The 23,035-nt window shown below is 44.1% G+C and overlaps 1 pseudogene; it reads left to right on the plus strand.

Moving 5' to 3' along the window:
* The first annotated feature begins 3,712 nt into the window (after positions 1-3,712).
* Positions 3,713-22,350, plus strand: LOC149009303 (pentatricopeptide repeat-containing protein At3g62890 pseudogene; annotated as a pseudogene).
* The last annotated feature ends 685 nt before the right edge of the window (positions 22,351-23,035 follow it).

Consider the following 23,035-nt stretch of genomic DNA (forward strand, 5'->3'; position numbering starts at 1 on the left):
TGGCACAGAATCTTGTATGGTATGTACAACTTCTGTGCCAAAATGGGTACATTTTTTTAATAAAAATATTTAAAAAGATAAATATAAAAGACATTAAAAATAACTAAACATGCATGTTCATTTCATACATAGGTGCTTACACTGCAAATTCAAAGTAGGAAGAGCCATACCATATTTCAAAATACTTATCATCCATACAATCCATAACTAAAAATGAAAAAAACACACCAAAAGAGTTCTAGAAATATATATCCAAACATAATACACACCAGGTCAATATTATCCTCAAAAAGCAGATATAAAAAGAAAAGGAGCAAACACAAACAATTCAACTTTGAGTAGGATCACAGGGTGGCTGGGTAGGCTGAAGCAATCGCTTTAGTGTAAGATGTCTAACTTCAGGGGGGGCACATATTATCATTTCTCTGAAAGTTGGATTCGACTTAACATGCAAGATTGCATCGCCTAATGTGTCAGGATCCAAATTCATTGACATCAGAACATCAAAGGTCCTAGCAATGCTGAAGTCATTACTAACAGCGGACGTTGCTGTAGTCTGAGCTAGGTACTTGTCCCGCTTTGCCGAACACATATCTAAGAAGGTCTGAACTGCAGTAGAATTGCTTAATCCTAGGCCTAAGCTCTTTCTCTTCCTTCTCTTTGCATTTGGAGTCTTGTCATGTCTTTTAGTTGGAGGGACTGGTCCACTGGGTGTTTGAAGCTGATGGGAAGATGACATCTGAGGATTGACATTAGAAAACATATTCATGTTATCTTCATCTGAGCTATCAACACCCACAAATTCATCATTATCCATGCTCAAGTCCACTGAAGGCTGCAGTGCAGTGTCAAGAGTCATCGCTTCCTCACCGGTAGCATAAGTACCTCCAAAAATTTTACACAAGTCTTCCCACTCAGTTAGGCCATGCTTCCTAAACTTAGCCCAGCCTGGATTGTCCTGTCATAAATATTGCAAGTCATTGTACATAAGCATACAGTTCATATTTTATTATAAAAAAAAGAAACATTAATACCATAAAATGTACGAATTTTAATAAAATAATATAAACAGTGGTACCATAGCCGAAATTACCTTGATGTGCATTTCCCATAATGACTCATCCTCAACAGTGGCAGTTTTGGAGACAGGATTCCACCCAAATCCTGATGTTTCCATCAATTTCTTGAAACTAGCATACTGCTACCTTAACTTGTTGAATTTGTTTGTCAACTGCTTCATTTCATAATTGATGTTTGATCTACTTCGAAATTTCTCCAAAATATTTCTCCACCCTACCTTGTTGAATGTGGATGTTGTTCTATTTCCTGCCTTAACCTCCTCAACCATTATCTCAATAAAAATCTGTGTATTTTGTTGGCTCCAAGTGGCAGTTTGAGTGTTTGATGTTGCCATTTTTGAAACTACTAATTCATACAAATAATGATGATATGTTATACTACTTAACAACTAGTAAAGGTGCTGACAATGATTCTAACATTTAAAAAAATTACATAAGAACAGTCATAATATCAGTTAAAAGTCCATAACAACATCACAAACTACTACACTGCAAGTGAACCAAATAAGAAAAAAAATACACCACATAATACAACTACTCCTATCACAAGATTTTGATTATCTATCTATTTACAAATAGATAGAGAGAGACTCTAGTACCATGCGTGGAAGGATCAATGACTAATAGAAAATGAAATAGCAGGATCATTGTAATGCAAGATATAATCTGTAAAGGGTTACTAACTATCACCCAAGTTGCATTGACCTCATTTGTGTGCATAACCCAAGGGGTGTCAAGGCATGGTTTTGAAGGCTGATTTGTGTTGATAGTTACCAGTAACATTTTCCCTTATGGCAAATCTATTTCGGTTTTCATCTAGATGTTTATCTTTGGACTCTATAAATATTCAGAATTCAGAAGAAATTACTTTTAGAAGCATAAGAAAACACATGGAAAATTGGAGTATACCAAAAATTATCATTAAGGTATATGAGCAAGTCCGGGAGACCAGAGCCTATCTTGCTGCCATAACAGAGAATCAGAAGGAAGCTTAACATACGCATGTACAAATACTTAAATAACAATCCAACCAGCGATGTTCTGAATAAATCAGCAGATGGAATTATCATGGAGATCAAAAAAACATAATCATTGTATCTAATACTTTCAACCAGGTATGAAGCTGTACAAAATTTCAATCATCTCTCTATTTACCTTTTCAAAATTTTCTATTGCAGAAAAACAAAGAGGAAGAGAATAGAAAGAAAAGGAGAAAATCTGCTGTTGCTACCTACGTTTTATGGAGAAGATAAATGTGATGCATTTAAAAAATAAAAAAGTGCAGCAATAGCTTGCATTCAAGAAAGGAAAAGGAACAGAAAAATAAGAAAGAATCTGGTTTTGTGGTTCAGAACAACTATGTGCAAAAAAAAAAAAAAACTATGAACAGTTGCAGAGATAGGGCAAACACCATTCTGTGCCACTCACATTGAACGAAGATGAAGAAGTGGGTTGCAAACGGCTTCGGCTTGTAGAGACAGGGATCTGAGTGACACAAGAGGGCTTCGGCTTGCAGAGATGAGATAGTTGCAGAGATGAGAGAGTTGCAAAGACAGGGATCCAAACACTTGTGTTTAATCGATTGCAGAGACACTTCCCTATGATCGGTTGCACAGATGCTTCCAAACAGAGAGAGGCTGCAAAGATGCTTCCAAACACGATCGGTTGGTTGGAGACACTGGTTTCGGAGTCGAGAGATTGAGAGAGTTGGGAGAGATGAGAGAGACGAGAGAGAATGATGCGAGTCTTGGGAGAGTTGTGAGAGATAAGGGAGATGAGACAGATCCGAGAGGTAGAACTAGGGCAAGAGATGACCGTTGCAACTTCGATTGCAGAGAAATGAGAGTGCAGAGAGACGTTAGAGAAGCGCATATAAAGCTTTAGGGTTATCGATGAAATTACATTGATAACCCTAAGTACCGTCAACGAACCCAGTGTGCCCCACATTTTTGTAAAGAATCGCTTATGTGCCAGAGAAGCTCCAATTTAGAGCTTCTCTGACACAAGGAAAAAGTGTGCCCATTGCCTGGTTCGGCACACATTTGCTGAACCAGCACTGAAAATCCAAACCGGTTTACCACACATGATTCTAGTCATTTCTTTGCCAAAACGGGCAAATGGCACAGAATTAGTGTGCCAGAATGGTTACCATACAACCCCTTAGTTCCGCTTCCCTAATCGCTATTATTTGGAGGGAAAATATGGAATAGAAGGAAGTGTTGAGTTGAGTGTGGGCCCGAGACAAGAATGTCTTTCTTGATTTCCTTTTCAGCTTTTCTCATTAATTTTTTTCTTTTTCTCTATTTCCTTTTTTGCCCTTTCTTGCTAAAGGCTAGTGTCATCAAAATTACCGTTATACCCTTACGTTACGACGGTTTCTCTTCTTCTTTTCTTTTCTTTTTTTTTCTTTGTTTTTTCGAAAGCTACTCCAGTAACAACGACTTTCTATACAGTAGATTCATTTGGTTTGATCTGAAGAGAAGATTCATTTGGTTATTCCTTGAAGAGCTAATATAGGACCTTAGCGAAGAAAAAAGAAAAGAAAAAAAAAGAGCTACATAGGTCTTAAACTGAGAACGGCTACGCAGTTCAAGCCTGGCTTTAAATGGATTCAGATCCACGCATAGAATCGAATGGGGTTTGAACGATTTGTGAAGGTTAAGCTTGGACTGCAAAGTGAAGGACTTTCTGTTCGTCGATTCCTACCCTTCGACCGCCGTTAACAATAATAGCCTTGGAAGATCGTATGCGAAAATGCCAAAATCTTAGGGATTTCAATCAAATCCTTTCTCGGATGATAGTTTCTGGATTCATTGCCGATACGTTTGCCGCCGCCCCCCCCCTTAATCCCCCCCCCTTTGCCGTTTTCCCCCTCCTTTCGTACCCCCCCCCCCCCCCCCTATCCAAAACCCCAAACAAATTTTTTTTTTACCAAAACCGGGGAAAAGAGCCCAAACAAAAACTCCCCCCCCCCCCCCCCCCCCCCCCCAACATTTTGGTGGGAGGTGGGGGGGGCGGTGGCGCCCCCAAAATCCCCACCCCGGCCCCCCACCCCCCCCCCCCCCCCGCCCCCCGTGGTGGCGCGACGGAGGGGGGGGGCCGCCCGGCGGCCGCCGGCCCGCCCGGCGGCCCCCCCCCCCCCCCCCCCCCCCCCCCCGGGGGGGGCCGAAGGCTAAGTCGGTTGATGAACTTAATCACAAACGGCTCTGCTAGAAGCACAGAGCTAATGAATGAAGAAACGGGAAAGGTGATCTAGATAGCGGGACGCCGATAGTTTGGATCTATCGGTATGTATCCGAACACGAGTCTCGAGATAGTATTCTTTTTGATCGATTGATCCGTCCCTCACCTTGTATGGTAGTGAGGTTTATATAGAGTGTACCTTCGAATCTCCTTCGTTGGATGCACTCGAGCCTTCTTCGGGTAGTCGTTGGATCTTATCAATGAGATCCGTTGAGCGATAGACTTCTACTAGTTTGGGCTAGTAGAGGACTCTGAGATAACCGTTAGGTTATGCGATAGTTATCCCTTTGATGATGATTATCCACGGCCGTCGGTTTGAGTCTGCTTTGTCATCGGGGTGATTACCCTAATCCATAAGTAAGATTAGGGCACGCTTGCGGCCGAATAATCTTTCTTCTTCGACAAGCCATCTTCCGGATCCGGTTCGCTCGGGAGCGATTCGGTTTTCTCCGTCTCGACCGGGGTCGAGGGTCGGACCAGGTATGAACCCGGTCGATCATAAACTCTCCATATCACGAGCCCCCCGGACCAAGCGTTCGGTCGATCCCGAGGGCTTGGTTTTTAAGCAGGTTCGTCGTCGGGTGATGATCTCTGCGTGCTTCATTAAATGTCATATCACATTTAATGCGGTGGTCACTTTTCCTCGAGCGTTGTGAGTGTAAGGCCACGTATCTTCGTTGCGGTTGATCGTCGTGGCTCACGTCATCCAAGCGACGGTTTCCGAACGCCTATTTCGGATTCGTGAGTTCAAACTTTCAAAACATCTTTCAATCTTGATCGTTGATTTTGAATCAATCTCGATCGTTCGGATTCCCGAACACTCGTGCGGGAGTTTTAAAAGCGGTTCGTTGTCTTCGTAGGTTTCATTCTTCTGTCTGGAATTTGAACCTTTGTTGTTATGCCTGCGCGCCTTCTTGCTCTCAAGCTTCCGTCTCATTGAATCGGTAAGTTTCTTGGTCTTTTCTTTTTGTAGTTTCTTGAAACTGAGTAATGGCGGACGATAGGGCTTCTTTAGTACCCCATGTTGGTGATAGCAGTGATGCTTTTGCTTCTCCTACTCCCGAACAGTCGGATAGTGATAACAAAACCCTAACCGTCCTGCGCGCGGGAGTTCGCTGAGGTTTCTCAAAAAGGTTTTGAAAGAAAAACCGAAACTTCTCCTGTCCTTCTCGAGTCTGGATCTTCCAAGATTGTCGAGTCTTCTAGGCAGCCTCAAACCTCCGGGTCCAATGGTGGGCCTAGCTCTGTTCCTTCCATTTATAATGGAGAAACCCTTCTTTCAGCTGTCCAAGATTTTGACCTTCCTTCCTCTTATCGGGTTAGGGCTCCCCACCACGATGAGAGGGTTGATTCATCCCTTTCGGGTGAATTTTCTCTGTACATAGATGCCCTTGGAAAGCGGGGTTCGCTTTCCCTTTTTTAATCCTTTATTCTCCATGAGTTTTGAATCATTGGAACATTTGTCCCGGAATGCTCCTCCCCAATAGCTGGCGTCTCATCGTCGGCTTCTTGGGTTTGTGTTTTGAGCTTGGCATTACGCCATCTCTTTCTCTTTTTGTACATTTTCATGTTCTTTCTATCTCCCATCCTCCCGGATGGGTCTTTCTTTCCAAACGCAATAAGGCTGAACTTGATTGGAGGGGCAGCATCCTTGTCAAAGGAACTTGCCCTTCTAATCACAAAAGATGGCGCGAACGATACTTTTTACGTCGAGCGCCTCCATCGGATCTTAACTTCCCGACCACCGGAGGAGGTTTACTTCTTCGTCCGAAAGTAACCGGGGCCTTCCCTTATCCAAAGAAGACGAGGCGGCCATCGGGAAGATCAAATCCATTCCGTGGTATCAAGAGATACATGGATATGAAATGGAGTATAACTCCATCCTTCGATCTTGGGGCTTGGCTCATTGTGAGCTTCTAACCATCATCCTTTGATTTGACTGAAGTGATATGTCTTGAATTCTGATTCTTGTCCTTCTTCTTTGCGGTGCCTCCCCGAGCAGACCACTGAAAGCTGCGGGTGAAGGCCGCTAGGGCCGTTGTGACAGCCGAGCAACGATCGCCCGGGGTCTTGACTGCAGATCAAGAGGCTTCTCTTCCCTCTCCCGACCCCTCTTACGGGGGTATCGGGAATATCGGGCTGTAGCTGATGCTTCGGGTAAAGGGAAGAAACCAATGGTGGAGAGGGCTAACGTCTCTCCTCCTCCGTCCGAACCAAGAGGAGGCATGACACAATTGATGCTCCCTCCAACAAAAAATCCAAAGCTTCGACGGATGGTGAGGAAGTCTTCATCCCCCAGTGGACCACTGAAGATGACCGACGGGGTCACTCGGGATCTGAGAAAGGCTGCAGAGTGGAGCTCCCTCAGTCTTGCTCCTTCGATCGCCGGGAGTTTGAAGCCCTGGATGACACCTCCCTTGTTAGTCAATCTACAAGGTACCGGTCTTCTTGCTTACTTATGTTTTCATAATTTCTTATGACTTCTTCGATATCTTCCGTCTTCCCGGGAATCTTTGTGTTGAGCTTTTATCAACACATGGAAGCATTGAGCCGGGTTGGTCGCACTGGCTCCTTCTTTGCAAACTTGTGAAGAGAAATTGGCCAAGGCCAATTCTGAAATAGACACCAGTGACTGCAGCTACCGTGGAGCTGCGAGAAAAAGCATGAGGAAGAAGTGATCTCCCTCAAGGAAGCTCTTGAAGCTTCGAAAATTCGTGTCTCTGCTGCCGAGCGCGAGGCCAGGAAGCAAAAGGCAGCTGCCACGTTGTTTGGTGACAGCCTTGAAATCAAAAGTAGGGAGCTCGAAGAACATCTGAAGTTGGCAATCCCTAGCAAGCTGAGCATATAAAGCCGGACCTTCGGAAGGAGTGCATTCGGAAATACACGAACAGCGTACCTTTCTCCGAATTGCTAGGTTTCTACAACATTCGGGCTTATCGCATGGGGGCGGAACGACGTTTGGGAGCAGATCCTTGGAACGATCCACGACTTCGACTCTTGCTCCTTTTTCGTGAGGTATGCCACCCCGGAGGTCTTCGGGAAAGTTGGTATGGATCTTCCAGGCCTGGGCTCGGGGAGAAGATGATCCTTTTCAGGTGACCCTCAATATGAGGCATATCTGAATGACGAGCCGGCACTTCCGGAGGAGAAATCACAAGCCGAGTCTCAAGTTGTTGCTTTGTAGAGGATTCAGCCGATGCCACTCTTGAGGAAGGCTCTTCTCATGGTCTGAGAAAAGTCCTCCCGACCGGGGTCCCTCGGGCAACAATGAAGAAAAGGCTTAGGGAGTTGTTCTTTTGTAAAGATGTACCCTCAATTTAATGAATAGACATTTCTTTATTCATGTTGGCCTCAAAATTTCCCCGTCTCCTGCCGAAGTCTTGCCTTGAATATCAAAGTATTAATGATAAAACTTATCACTTAACTTTTCATTCCTCGCCGAATAATGATCTTATAGAAATATTGTGAAGATGCGTTTCGGGAAGCATGCGTTAATCTTCCCCACTACTTCATTTATTGCAAAGTCCGCACGTTTCCCTTCTGCGAAGTTCAAACGTTTTCTCTGCTTTTGTATACCATTCATTGTTTCCAATGAATCGGAAATACATCCATTATTTTAATGGCGGTGCGACGATTGGAGGTTTCTCTGCATCGGTGCTCGCTTCCACATGTTTCCATGTGGCATCCCTTCGACCGTTGATCTTGCTTTTTGCGGATTTGAAGCGTCGTTTCGATCTGGGTCGTCGGTTGTCCTTAGCCTTCAACCGTCGTCTTATACCTTAGGCTATTTAAAGCCTTCGTGGGTACTCTCCATCTATCGACGACTGCAAGATAGATTTGCTAAAGTGCCAAAGCAACCTTTCGTCCTTCGGCCCGCTTCCGTATTCCTCGTACTCCAACGACAGCTCTATCCATTTACGAACAAGTGAGTTTTTTGATTTCTCATCTCTTTCCCCACTTCCCCCGAAGTAAGCTGCAGTGGTTATACTTGGGGTTTAGTTTGTTGGTCATGTCATCGAAGCTTTAGAAAACTAGGGTTTCCCCATTGTTCTTTGTCGTTTATTTACTGTATCGATACGGCTGGTTTTTTTGTTGTTTTGCATAGTGGCTCCCAAGATCAACCCGAACTTTATCGAGCAAAATCTTGCAAGAAAAGGGTTGCGTCGGTGGTGGTTGGGGCCGGTGTGGTGGTTTCAGCTAGTGAATCCTCCAAGCGTAAGGCGGCTAGCTTTGGCGGTGAATCTTCAAGTCGATTCCTGCGGCTTACGTTGATGCCGTCCCTACGCCTCCTTTGCCCGAAGTGATCGCTCGTCTTTCCCGGGAAGATCTTGATCACTCCGTTGCCGATGGTGCTGCCGGCACTCTGGCTGGTGAGCTTGTTGGTGAGCTTTGTTGGTGCACCCCCGAAGAAGACTCTTCGGGCATCCGAGGCAACTATGTTGGCGTCGATGAAGGTGTGGTCCCAGCGAGTGCTGCTCCTATTTCTAACTCCAGTGCTTGTTTGGCATCCTCCTCCTCTCCTTCGAGTTGGAGGATTTTGCCACGAGGAAGCGCCGTCGGGTGACAAGTGATGAAGCTCGGCCTTTGCTTGGTGTAGTTCATCCTTCTCATCCTTCGCCTGAATTAGTGTCAAACGAGTTTGACGAAGCGTTGGAATGGTGTCTTGCTGCTCGAATGACTTACGAGAGCGCGGTTCTTTCCAAACTTCCGGATGAAGTCTTTACGAAGTCACTTTGGTGATGTAAGTCTTTCTTCATTATCCTCGATTTTGAAAAATTACTTTTCTGCTCCTCGCTAACTCGAAAGTTGTTTGCGGGAGTCTTCTTTGGTAACTTCCACAACCAAGTGGAAGCGGTTACTAGACTCAGTAGGTTGAGCAATGAAGTTTCTAGGCTTCGGGAAATCTACGAAGCTAAAGATGTTGAGATTGCTCGCCTTCGGAATCTAGCTTGGGAGGTGGCGGGGAGAAAAGAATTCGATGATTGGTCGTCTTCGGTCGGACTTGGATGATGCCGGGGAGAAGATCCGGCGGCTGGAGCGGACAGTTGGAAAGTCGGGAGCTAAAGGATCTGAAACATTACCCGAAAGGCAAGCTGTCGTTCCTTTGCCCGAATCCCTTCCAAGTGATGTTCGCGAGCTGCGTCTTCAAGTATTTACACGGTAAGCCTTTTGTTGATATGCTGAATGCTTATAACTTGCGGGCGTACCGGGATGGTGAGAACGAAGTATGGGAATCAATATTAAGGAAAGATCCTCATTTTGATACGACTCCCTACGGTCTTGTTTGCCATCCTGAAGTATTTACCGACACGGGTATTCCTCCTCCCAGTTGGACCAAGGATAAGATTGATCCTCCACCTTCCGATCCAGATATTATGCAATATCCGGAAGATTCTCTGTTTATTCTCCGCTTGGAAGAAGTCAATTATGACGAGCTTGTACCGAATGCGAGTTTGGTCGAGGACCATTCTTCTCTTGGACAAAATTTGGACAAAGAGTATGAAATTGCGGAGGATTTTCTGAATATCGAAATATTTTTGTAATCCTCATTTCTTCTCTTCTTTTCCTTGACTCCCCACCAATGGTTGACTCATATGTTTGTTCTAGCAAAGTCGCGTCGATCTTGTATAACTTGTTAATGAGTCACCTGTAATGACTTTCTTCTTTGATCGGGAGATTGTATCCAGCTCTTGTAATTATTTTGATCTTTGGCCTCTTTGGATCTTCCGAAGAAATAAGAAATTACTTTATCTTTGAACTTTGCTAGCCACTTGAATCGCCGTTGCATTAGGTCTTAGTTGTGGGAAACAATGCCTTTACTTAAGGATTTCCGGAGAAATACAATAAGCGAGAAGGAACCACCGGGAAACCGAGCCAAAGGGAGAACCCGAGAAGGAACTCACTCGGGTTTTAAACCGATGCCCTATACTTAAGGATTTCCGGAGAAATACAATAAGTCTGAGAAGGAACTCACTCGGGTTTTAAACCGATGCCTTATACTTAAGGATTTCCGGAGAAATACAATAAGTGCGAGAAGGAACTCACTCGGGTTTTAAACCGATGCCTTATACTTAAGGATAATTCAAAAATTCAATAAGTCTCGAAGGAACTCACTCGGGTTTCAAACCGACGCCTTGCAAAAGGAACTCACTCGGATTTTCATCCGATGCCCCGACTTAAGAAAGTTCGAAAAATTTTCCATAAGCGTTGAAGTGTTGAAGGACCCACACGAATTTTCATCCGATGCCTTATAGTTGGATCTTGTTCTTGAATGTGGTGTATGATGCCCCCCAATCAAAAGATAGTTTGTTGAAAGCCAAAAATTGCATTGATTGAGTTGAAAATGATTACATCACGAACAAAATTGAAATCATCCTCAAGGATAAAACTTTTTGAGATGCCTAGCATTCCACGAACGATCCAACTCTTTACGGGAATCTATGTTCTTCAGCCTGTAAGCTCTGAACCGACCGGTTTCACAACCATATAGGGTCCTTCCCGGGGAAGGGTCCAACTTTCTTTGGTGACGCGGGTCGGAAGCTAGGGTGTTTCTCAACACCAAATCTCCGGCTAAGTACCGACGATTCTTCACTCGAGTATTATAATGAGACGCTATCCTTCTTTGATAATGTTGAGTTCGTGCTATTGCCTTTGCCCGAACTTCGTCCAACAAATCAAGACTATCAAGCAGTCCTTGTTCATTTGCTTTTTCCTCGAACTCACGATCCCGTAACGTCCCCGCCATTATCTCCACAGGTGCCAATGCTTCGGATCCATATGCCAACCTGAATGGAGTTTCTCCTGTAGGTGTTCGAACCGTAGTTCTATAAGCCCACAATACATTATGTAGTTCTTCGACCCAAGAAGCTTTGTCGGCTTCGAGTCTTCTCTTTATTCCTTCCGGTAGCGTTCGGTTAGTAACCTCTACCTGGCCATTGCTTTGGGGGTATGCCACGAGGACATACGATGCTCGATCATATATGTTCCTGAGAATTGCTCAAATTGTGGACGGTCGGGCTGAGTACCATGGTCGGTGACAATTATCTTTGGAATCCCAAAGCGATATATGATTGATTCAAGCACAAATTTCTCCACTTTTTTCTCGGTAATTGTCGCCGGTGCAGCTTCTACCCATTTTGTGAAGTAATCAATTGCTACTATCGGATATTCCCGTCCGCTTTGATGCCTTGGTGAATTTGCCCATGATATCAATTCCCCACATTGCAAAGGGAATGGGATTTAGAATTGAAGTCATAATTTCCGCCGGGCGCTTCAGATCTTTGTAGCATGAATTTGTGAGTTACTACATCGACGAACGTAGTCCATAGCAGCCTCTTGGATCTTGGGCCAATATAACCCAAGTCTTAGAATTTTGTGGGCCGGGGCTCTGCCACCCATGTGAGCGCCACAAATTCCTTCATGAACCTCGGCCAAAGCTGATTTTGCTCCTTCGGGGCCTATACATCTCATAAGGGGTCCAGCATAAGATCTTTTGTATAGTCTCCCATTCCGAATGACAAATCTAGCTGATCGAATCTTGATCAACCTTGCCTCTCTTTGGATCCTCGGGTAACTTGTCATCTCTTAGATATTCGATTATTGGATCCATCCGGCAACGTTACTGCTTCAATATAAGAAATTTCTTTCTCATGATAACTTGGAAAAGTTACCTCTTCAATGTAGACCGAAGGGTCTAGATTCTTTTCCTTGGCATTGGCTAGTCGGGATAGCTCATCTGCCCTTTGAATTTTCATTCCTCGAAATCTGAGATATCTTCAAATTCCGAAATTGGTTCTGAAATGCTGCACTATCTCCCGATATTTTTGCAAGCGTGGTTCTTTAATGCCATACTCCCCCTGGACTTGGTTGACTATAAGGTGAGAGTCACTATAAATAGTAACATCTGCAATAGCTAATGCCTTTGACAACCGAAGTCCCGCTATCGGGGCCTCATATTCCGCTTCGTTATTACTTGCATCAAATGCGAATCTCAAAGCATATCGAATAATAAATCCTGCTTGGACTTTTTAATAGAATTCCAGCGCTTTGCTCCATCTTTATTACTCGAACCATCCACATATACCTCCCAAGTGGTTGGTATAATGGGATCCTCAATGGTGGGTTCCCTTTGGTGCGGTAGTTTCTACTACAAAGTCGGCTAATGCCCGAGCCTTGATTGCGGTTCTGGGCTTAAAACTCACTTGGAACTCACTTAGCTCAACCGACCGGGATACCATCCTTCCGGACAAATCGGGTTTGTTAAGAACTTTACTAAGAGGAAAAGTTGTAAATACCTCAATTGGATGAGCCTGAAAATATGGCCTTAGCTTCTGGCGGCCATCATGAGAGCCAGAGCACTGCTTCTCAATCTGCGAATATCTCGTCTCCGCATCTAGCAACACGTGGCTTACATAGTAAATCGGCCCTTGTTTCTTATCTTTCTCCCGAACAAGTCTTGCCTGCGACCGCCGAAAGGGATGTCGCTAGATATAGCTGTAATATTTCCCCCTTCTGCAGTGCGGGACGGGATCGGTGGTTGTCCAAGTGCTTCTTTTAATTCCTCGAAAGCTTTACGGCACTCTTCGATCCACTTTGCTTCCTTACTGCCCTTCGGGTCTTTAAGTGCCTTGAAGAAAGGCAAACATTTTTCTCAGGACTTGGAGATAAATCGATTTAAGGCGGCAACTCTCCTGTCAAACATTGTACATCCCGAACGGTTTTGGGAGCCTCCATATCAATCGAGCTTGTATTTTGGCGGGATTTGCCTCAATTCCCCTCTGTGATACCATGAAACCCAAGAATTTGCCCGAGGAGACTCCAAAGGCACATTTTTCGGGGTTCAACTTCATTTGATGTTTCCTCGATCTTGAGAAAACCTCGATCAAATCTGCAATGTGATTTGCTTTTGTAAAGCTTTTCACCAGCATGTCGTCAACATATGCTTCAACATTCTTTCCTATCGGCTCTTTGAAAATCTTGTTGACGGCCCTCGATATGTTGCTCCTGCATTCTTAAGGCCAAAAGGCATGACCTTGTAATAATAGCTTTCACGATCAGTCATGAAAGCCGTATACTTCTCATCCTCCTTATTCATAAGGATCTGATTATACCTGAGTAGGCATCCATGAAACTTAAAGTTTCATATCCTGCTGATAGCATCTATCAAGAGGTCAATCCGAGGCAGCGGGTAGCAATCTTTTGGGCAAGCTTTGTTTAGATCCGTGTGTAGTCTGTACACATCCTCCACTTCCCATTCGCCTTTTTCACCATCACCACGTTGGCCAACCAAGTTGGGCACTCGATTGGTTCTATGAAACCAGAATTCTTAAGTTTTTCAACTTCGTTCCGAACGGCTTCATACTTTTCAATAGAGAAATTTCTTCTTTTCTATATCCTTTGGTTTCGCCTTAGGGTCTATCCGAGTTTGTGCTCTGCAATGGCCCGATCGATCCCGGGCATGTCCTCGGCGAGACCATGCGAATACATCCTTATTCTGTTGAAGAAATAACTTCAACTCATCTTTAAACTCTTCCAATTTGTTCGGACCCGACATAAGTAATCTTTTTCTCATCCTCGGTACACGGCTGGATTTGCTCGATTTCTCCTTTGGTTCGGGCCTTTGCATCTCTGTCTCTTCCCGATCATCTCGAACTTCTATGGGGAGGGCAGTAACCTTCCTCGGACCCTCCTTGTCTTTTAAATAGGCAACATAACAACTGCCGAGAGATCTTACGAGTCGGAGGAGACTTGACCGATTCCCATATCGATCGGGAATTTTATCTTCGGGTGCTTTGTCGAAACAATAGCACCTATCTTGGATAAAGATGGTGCCCGAGAATCATATTATAGGTTGGTAGTTCTCGAACCACCAAAAAATTGATTCGGACAGTTGTTTCTTTAGGAAAACTTCCAATGGAAAGATCCAACTGAACCGATCCTTCCGCTCTCTGAGATGACCTGCAAAGCCATATAGGTGTGTAGATGAAGGTTTCATCAAGTCTGATCCACCTTCAATTTTTGATACACTTCGTAAGAAATTAGGTCAGCTGCTGAGACCACTGTATCAATCAATACTCTATGCACTTCCCGCCGTGCAATCTCTACCTTGATGACTATAGCATCATCATGAGGTAAACAAACGTCTCTTTCGTCTTCTTCGCTAAAGGTGATAGAATCTTCACCATTCAGCTTCTTCCGCTTCTGCGCCTCTCCGGCTCCAACAAATTTGGATTTGGTTTTTAAACTCCGGAATGATTCGGGCTCTGGACCCCCGAAGATGGTAAGAATCGGTGACCGAGTAGCAGCTTCAATCACCTCCTTGCCTTTTTTAGACTTCGGGGCCTCCCTCGATCGTTACGAACTAACCGAACGATCCCTTTTAGGGGCAGCCGCACGTGGCCCACGTGGCTCCTCCCTTCTCCTGCTAACAAAGCTGGACAGATGTCCCTGAGATATCAATCTCTCAATATACGCCTTGAGATGACGACGAGTCATTAGTGTAATGACCATAGTCCTTGTGGAATCGGCAATACTTTTCCCGATCTGCTGCTCTCTCCGGGTTTCAAAAGAATTTTAGGCGGCCACTTCAAAATATTTTTTCTTTTGAGGATATTCAAAATATCGGCCCGAGGAGCATTCAATGGAGTGTACTCACTTCTACCGGGGGATCTTTGGCGCCAAGGTTGGGATCTTCCAACCCGATCACGAACATTCTTCTTTGGCTTACCTTACGCTCGGGAGCCTTTTGTTCCTTATTGGAGACTTTATTATCTCCTTGGCGCGCATCTAGAATCTCCATGACTTCAGCACCGCACGGCATCTCTATTCCAACTCGGCATAAGTCGTGGGTATATCCTGTAGTAATAACTCCGGGAGTTTCCGATTTGTGAGTCCTGTGAATAGAGCGGTTACGGCTACTTGTTCATCCAAGTTTTCTATCTCCATCGTCACTTTGTTGAATCTTTTCGGAAACTCTACGATCGATTCGTTCTTTCCTTGTTTGACGATAAACAAGGTTTCTTCCATTTTCTTGACCTGTATCCCACTCTGGAATCGCCCTATGAATTGGCGCGCCAATTCGTCAAAGTTTACGATCCTTCCCGGGGGAGGTTAGAAAACCACTTTTGTGCCGCTCCGTTAGAGATGAATCGAAAACCGCATAAAATTTCATCGGAATTACCAGAAGCTGCCATGGTGCATTGGTAATAGCCGATGTGAGCTGTTGGATCTCTCCGGAGCCATCGAATGTTGAGAAGGTAGGCAAAGCGGAAGTTATGGGGAAACCGATATCCCGCAATTGGCTCGGCAAAAGGAGTCTTCCGAATGAGTGAGTAAATATCCTCGATTATTCTTCCCTTAGCCAAGTGCCCTAACTTCTCATTGATGTTGGCCAATTCTTGACCAATCTGGGTCGGGTGATCTTCAGCAATACGATCACGACCTCGATTAACACGATCATCACGTGCTACTCGATCATCACGAACAGCCCGTCCTTCACGAACGTTTCTCTCGTCACGAAGCTGCTCGATCATCTCGAACGGTTCTTCGACGGTGGGTGAGTGAGTTCTTACCCCTGTATCCAACCTTGTATTTGAATCGGTTGTACTCTCTTGCGGTCTATCGAACCGATCGCCTCGCCTTGGTTGATCATCAATCCTCCGAAGTCCTCGGTCTCCTTCACGGAAATTCCGATCAACATTCCGGTCTTCGAGCCATTCTTTGGCAGGGTCACGTGGCAATGCACGTCTCCCTGAATCGTGTTGATCGGGTTCTTGTGGTAAAACCACTCGATGCAGTGAGCACGCGGAGTGCTTGGCTCACCTCCAAGAGTTGAATCTTTACCTGATCCAATTGATCTTGGATTGTATCGGGGAGGAAGATTACGTCCTCCCTGGCCATCATCCACCTCGATAGGATTTTGGGTTTCTGGGGAATATCTGGATTATTCACCCCGGGTATCGAACATCGGAATTGCGTTGTGCGGCGGCTGCTGCGGCTGCCGATCTAGTCACAATGGCTTTTTCAAGTCTTTCCCACGAGACGGCGCCAAATGATGCGTCCAAAATCTGCTCGGCCCTTGGATCTCCACGTGATGTCTGCCAAAGAAAGCATCGGATGTGGCCCGACCGGCTGGGGTCGGGAGTCCACCTCCGAAGGCTAAGTCGGTTGATGAACTTAATCACAAACGGCTCTGCTAGAAGCACAGAGCTAATGAATGAAGAAACGGGAAAGGTGATCTAGATAGCGGGACGCCGATAGTTTGGATCTATCGGTATGTGTCCCGAACTGAGTCTCGAGATAGTATTCTTTTTGATCGATTGATCCGTCCCTCACCTTGTATGGTAGTGAGGTTTATATAGAGTGTACCTTCGAATCTCCTTCGTTGGATGCACTCGAGCCTTCTTCGGGTAGTCGTTGGATCTTATCAATGAGATCCGTTGAGCGATAGACTTCTACTAGGGGGGGGGGGGGGGGGGGGGGGGAAAAGGGGGGGGGGGGGGGGGGGGGGGTGTTGGTGGAGGGGGGGTGGGGGGGGGGGGGGGGGGGGGGGGGGGGGGGGGGGGGGGGGGGGCACCCAGAGGGGAGGGGGGGGGGGGGGGGGGGGGGGATTAATTTTTTGTTGGGGGGGGCCGGTGGGGGGGGGGGGGGGGGGGGGGGGGGGGGGGGGGGGGGGGGGGGGGGGGGGGGGGGGGGGGGGGGGGGGGGGGGGGGGGGGGAGGAAACACGACATAACATTTCTTACACCAGGCTCTAGCCCATGCTAGTGCTCTTCGTTCATCCGAATTAGAAGGAAAACAGATTCATAATCATGTTTTGAAGCTAGGTTTTGATTCTGATGTCTATGTCAAGAATACATTAATCAATATGTATGCGGTTTGTGGGAAACTTTGCGATGCACGAAGGTTGTTTGATGAAAGCGTAGGGTTGGATTCAATATCATGGAATTCACTATTGGCGGGTTATGTTCGGATAGGGGATGTGGGAAATGCAAAACTTTTATTTGATCGGATGCCCGAGAGGAACACGATTGCTTCAAATTCTATGATTGCACTTGTTTGGTCGAATAGGACTTGTGGACCGAAGCTCGTCAAATCTTTGCTGAAATTTCCCAAAAGGATGTTGTTTCCTGGAGCGCACCGATTTCCTCTTATGAGCAAAATGGTATGTTGGAAGAGGCCTTGATTGTATTCAAACAAATGCACACTCTTGGAATTAATGTAGATGAGGTTGCGGTGGTCGGTGTTCTTTTCGCTTGTGGGGGCTTGTCGGCTATTAAGGAAGGAGAACTTGTTCATGGAATTATAATTAAGATGGGAATTGAGACCTATATTAATCTTGGAATGCACTAATTCACTTGTATTCGGAATGTGGGGATATTATTGCAACACGTAGAGACTATTTGATGCCAACCAGGGATTGGATCAGATATCTTGGAATTCGATGATCTCTGGGTACTTGAAATGTGGTCAAATCGAACATGCTTGAGAAATTATTTGATTCTATGCCCAATAAGGATGTTATATCATGGAGTGCCATGATATCGGGTTATGCACAACACAATCAGTTTGCCAAGACCTTAACCTTGTTCAATGAGATGCAGCTTGGAGATACCGGGCCCGATGAGACCACACTTGGTGAGCGTAATCTCAGCTTGTGCTCACTTGGCTGCTTTAGATCAAGGCAAATGGGTTCATGCTTATATAGATAAGTACGGTCTAAAGATCAATCCCATACTTGGTACAACCCTTGTAGACATGTATATGAAATGCGGGTGTGTGGAAAGTGCACTGGAGGTCTTCTATAAATTGGAGGAAAAGGGTGTGTCTACCCGGAATGCTATGATTTTAGGACTGGCCATGAATGGGTTGGTGGAGGAGTCTCTCGATAAGTTTTTGGAGATGAATAGGTGTGGAGTTGCACCCAATGAAATAACCTTCATTGGGGTACTGGGTGCATGTAGACACGTCGGTTTAGTAGATGAGGGCCGCTGATACTTTCATTCCATGATTCAGATGCACAACCTAAAACCCAATGTTAAACATTATGGTTGCATGGTTGATCTTCTTGGCCGTGCAGGTATGCTCAAAGAAGCAGAAGAACATATAGAGAGCATGCCAATGGCACCAGATGTGCCTACTTGGGGTGCCTTGCTTGGGGCTTGTCGGAAATATGGTAACACTGAAATGGGAGAAAGAGTAGGAAGGAAGCTTATTGAGCTTCAGCCTGATCATGATGGTTTCCATGTACTGTTATCTAATATATATGCTTCAAAGGGAAAATGGGATGATGTTATAGAGATAAGAGGGATGATGAAGCAACATGGAGTGGTGAAAACCCCTGGCTGTAGCTTGATAGAAGCCAATGGTATTGTTCATGAATTCTTGATAGGGGATAGGATGCACCCACAAATAGACGAGATAGATAGAATGTTGGATAACTCCGCCAGTGTTTTGCTGCCGGTCCCAAGCCAGGGTAAAGGAGGAGGGTTGGTGCGTCAGGTCGACAGCCGGCACCGGAAAAATCTAGCCAAACCTTTTTTCATGGATTCGATCTTATATGATAAAAGCTATACTAGGGCGTTCCCCGACAAAAGAAGCGACGCGCTACACTATGGCCCGGGTGTAGTGATAAGTGGGCAAGGGTTAGCTAGGGTGTCCCCTGTAAGCGACGCGTCGCATCGGCGCCCGGATGCGGTGATAAGTAGGCAAGGGTTCCCGCGCCGTGGACGAGTGCAGGTAAAGAAGCTAGTCCATAAGCGTAGGATTAGATTGGCATCTTGGAACATAGGATCATTAACTGGTAAGAGCTTAGAATTGATTGATGTTATGAGGAGAAGAAGGATTAATGTAACTTGCATCCAAGAGACTAGATGGAGGGGTAAAAAAGCCAAAGAGTTGGATGACTTTAAACTTTGGTATACTGGGGATAAAAAAAATAAAAATGGAGTGGGTATAATAGTGGATAAAGATTTAAAAAATGATGTGGTGGATGTTAAAAGAGTGGGTGATAGGATTATTGCTATCAAGCTGGTAATGGAGAAAGAATGCATAAATATAATTTGTGCATATGCACCTCAAGTAGGATTAGATGAAAGTCTAAAGCTAGAATTTTGGGAAAGTATGGATGGATTAATGCAAGGAATTCGTCAAGGAGAAAAGATTATCATAGGAGGTGATTTAAATGGACATATTGGAAAAAATCAAAGAGGATATGAGAGTGTTCATGGAGGATATGGTTTTGGAGAAAGGAATGAGGAGGGGATTTCAATTTTGGATTTTGCTACTGCTTTTGATCTATCTATATTAAATACTTACTTCAAAAAGAGAGATGAACATTTAATTACTTTCAAAAGTGGACAGCATAGAAGCCAAATAGATTTCTTCCTAACTAGAAGGACTGATAGATTGTTGTGCAAGGATTGCAAGGTGATACCGGGGGAAAGCTTAACTGCACAACATAAACTTGTGGTCTTGGATATGTGCTTAGTCCCAAGAACACATAAAAGGTCCAAGGTAAACTATCCCAGAATAAGATGGTGGAATTTGAAAGGAGAGTACTCTAAATCCTTCATTAATGAAGTAGTCAAACAAGGAAAATGGGATTTTAAAGGGGATACCATGCAATGTGGAATGAGATGGCTATGTGTATTAAGAAGGTGGCTAAAGATGTTCTAGGTGAATCAAAAGGAAAGACTCATTCTTATAGAGAGACGTGGTGGTGGGATAGTGAGGTTCAAGTTGCCATTAGGAATAAAAAAGCTAGTTTTAAGGCATGGCAAAGAACTAAAGATGTTGAGGATCTTCATAGGTATAGGTTGGATAGAAATGAAGCTAAGAAAATTGCAGGAAAAGCAAGGGAAAGGAAATATGAAGAGTTGTATAATAAATTGGGCACAAAGGAAGGGGAAAAATCTATTTATAAGATAGCTAAGATGAGGGATAGGAAGAGTAGAGATCTTGACCATGTTAGATGTATTAAAAATGGAGATGGTAAAGTATTAGTTTGTGAGGAGGATATTAAGAAAAGATGGAAAACCTATTTCTCTAGTTTACTAAATGAGCATTCTTCAAGCACTTATGTTTTGGACGATTACACTTTTCACCAAGGCACCAAGGTCCGAACTTATATACGTAGAATTTCGATGTCCGAAGTAAAAGAAGCTTTAAGGAGGATGAAACTCGGCAAGACACAAGGTCCTGATGAAATCCCAATTGAAGTATGGAAGAGCTTAGGAACCCATGGACTAGTTTGATTGACTAAGTTGTTTAATAAGATTATGAGCACAGGGAAAATGCCAGGTGATTGGAGGAGAAGTGTTGTGGTTCCAATTTACAAAAATAAAGGAGATATTCAAAGTTGTAATAACTATAGGGGCATTAAATTGATGAGCCATACGATGAAATTATGGGAGAGAATAATTGAAACCCGTTTGAGACATTTAACTACGATTCACGGAGAACCAATTTGGGTTTATGCCGGGAAGATCTACAACGGAGGCTATTTACTTAATTAGGAGACTTATGGAAAGGTATAGAGAATGTAGGAAAGATCTTCATATGGTATTTATTGACCTAGAAAAAGCTTATGATAGAGTCCCTAGAGCGTTAATTTGGCAAGTACTAGAGAAAAGAAGTATTGCAAGTAAATATATACATATAGTTAAGGATATGTATGATGGTTCGGTGACTAGTGTTAGAATAGTGGGGGGACAAAGTAATGAATTCCCGATAACAGTTGGGCTACATCAAGGGTCAACTTTAAGCCCATATCTATTTGCACTGGTAATGGATGAATTAACCAAAGACATTCAAGATGAGGTCCCCTCGTGTATGCTTTTTGCGGATGATATTGTGTTGATTGATGAGACCCAAGTGGGGATTAATACCAAATTAGAATCATGGAGATTAGCTTTGGAATCAAAAGGCTTTAAACTTAGTAGATCGAAGACAGAATATTTAGTTTGTAACTTTAGTCATGATCGACCAGATGATGAGGTGGTGATACTTGACGATAAAGAGATTTCTCAGAGTGATTGTTTTAGGTACCTAGGTTCAATCATAAGTAAAAGAGGTGATTTGGAAGATGAGGTTTCCCAAAGAATTAAAATAGGGTGGATGAAGTGGAGAGGTGCGTCCGGGGTCTTATGTGATCGGCGTATTCCATTAAAGCTTAAAGAAAAATTTTATAGGACCATTGTTCGACCAGCTATGATGTACGGTGCAGAGTGTTGGGCTGTTAAAAAGAATCATATTGATAAACTCAGTGTAGCAGAAATGAAGATGCTAAGATGGATGAGTGGCAAAACTAGGATGGATAAGATAAGAAACGATCATATTAGAGTTGGGCTGGGAGTTGCTCCCATAAGTGATAAGCTTAGAGAAAGTCATTTGAGGTGGCACGACCACGTTCAACAGAGACCTATAAATGCTCCTGTACGGAGAAGTGATATAATCCATATTGAAGGAACTAGAAGAGCTAGGGGTAGACCTAAGACAACCTTAGGAGAAGTGGTGAGAAAGGATATGTATAGCTTAGGCCTTGTATGTAGCATGGCCTCGAACAGAACTGATTGGAGGGCAAGAATCCATGTAGCCGACCCCATTTAGTTGGGATAAGGCTTATTGTTGTTGTTGTAGATAGAATGTTGGATGAGATGGCTAAAAGATTGAAGATGGAAGGCTATGCTCCAGAAACAAATGAGGTTGCTCTAGATATAGATGCAGAAGAGAAAGAATCCATTTTGTACAGACATAGTGAAAAACTTTCCATTGCCTTTGGACTTATCAGCATTAAACCACCAATTCCAATCAGGATAATGAAGAACTTGCGCATATGTCCCGATTGCCATACTGCAGCAAAGCTCATCTCAAGAGCCTTTGCACGCGAAATTATAGTGAGGGACCGCCATCGATTTCACCACTTCAGACAAGGTTTGTGTTCGTGCAAGGATTACTGGTGATGTGTTCCGTTACAAAACTCAGTCGCCTAAGGTAACTAAGGCCTGCTAATTTGAACTAGATCTTCATTCTCAAGGTTGGTTTTGCCTTCTTTGTTCATTATGACAAATTAAAAAACTGCAATATAACTCTTGGGACTTATATTAATTTTTAAACCATTTAGATAAATTTGTGGTTAACAGTCATCTTCATAACTTTTTGTTCCTCAGGCTTAGGCCCTGTACTTTGGCTTATTGCAATGGTTGGTTCTGGAGATGTATCATTTACATAGATCACTACACAGTGATGTGATGGAAAATGGATGAACTGATGAATCGAAGCTGGGAGATACAAAACAATATGTTAATTGTTACATTGATACCAGGTAGACATGGATTGGCATGGGTGGATCATGTTATATGGACACAATCCCCCTCTCATGGTCAAATTTCAGCATGAAACAACGAGGTAAGTGGTTAAAAAGTAAGATTTTATGGTTACAGAATAAAACAATGCAATTTTACTGTAATCTTGTGGTTTATCTATAACTTCTGAATCTTTAAACCACTTTAATGCACTTCCCTAAGTATTTTCAGCAGAAAATTGTGACCATTGAGATGGATGTGAGTTTTCCATCACGTGGACCCACCTATGACCATCCGAGTTTGGCAGGTGCATGCAGTGACAGATACCTAATGTAACATGATATCTTACTGATACAATCCTGTCCTGATCAGGATATGGGGATAGACACAAAGGCTTCAACGTTGGGTCCAA

This window comes from Hakea prostrata, chromosome 7 (genome assembly GCF_041222555.1).
Source record: "Hakea prostrata isolate BN-2017 chromosome 7, UWA_Hpros_2, whole genome shotgun sequence".
In the NCBI taxonomy this organism is placed as follows: domain Eukaryota; kingdom Viridiplantae; phylum Streptophyta; class Magnoliopsida; order Proteales; family Proteaceae; genus Hakea; species Hakea prostrata.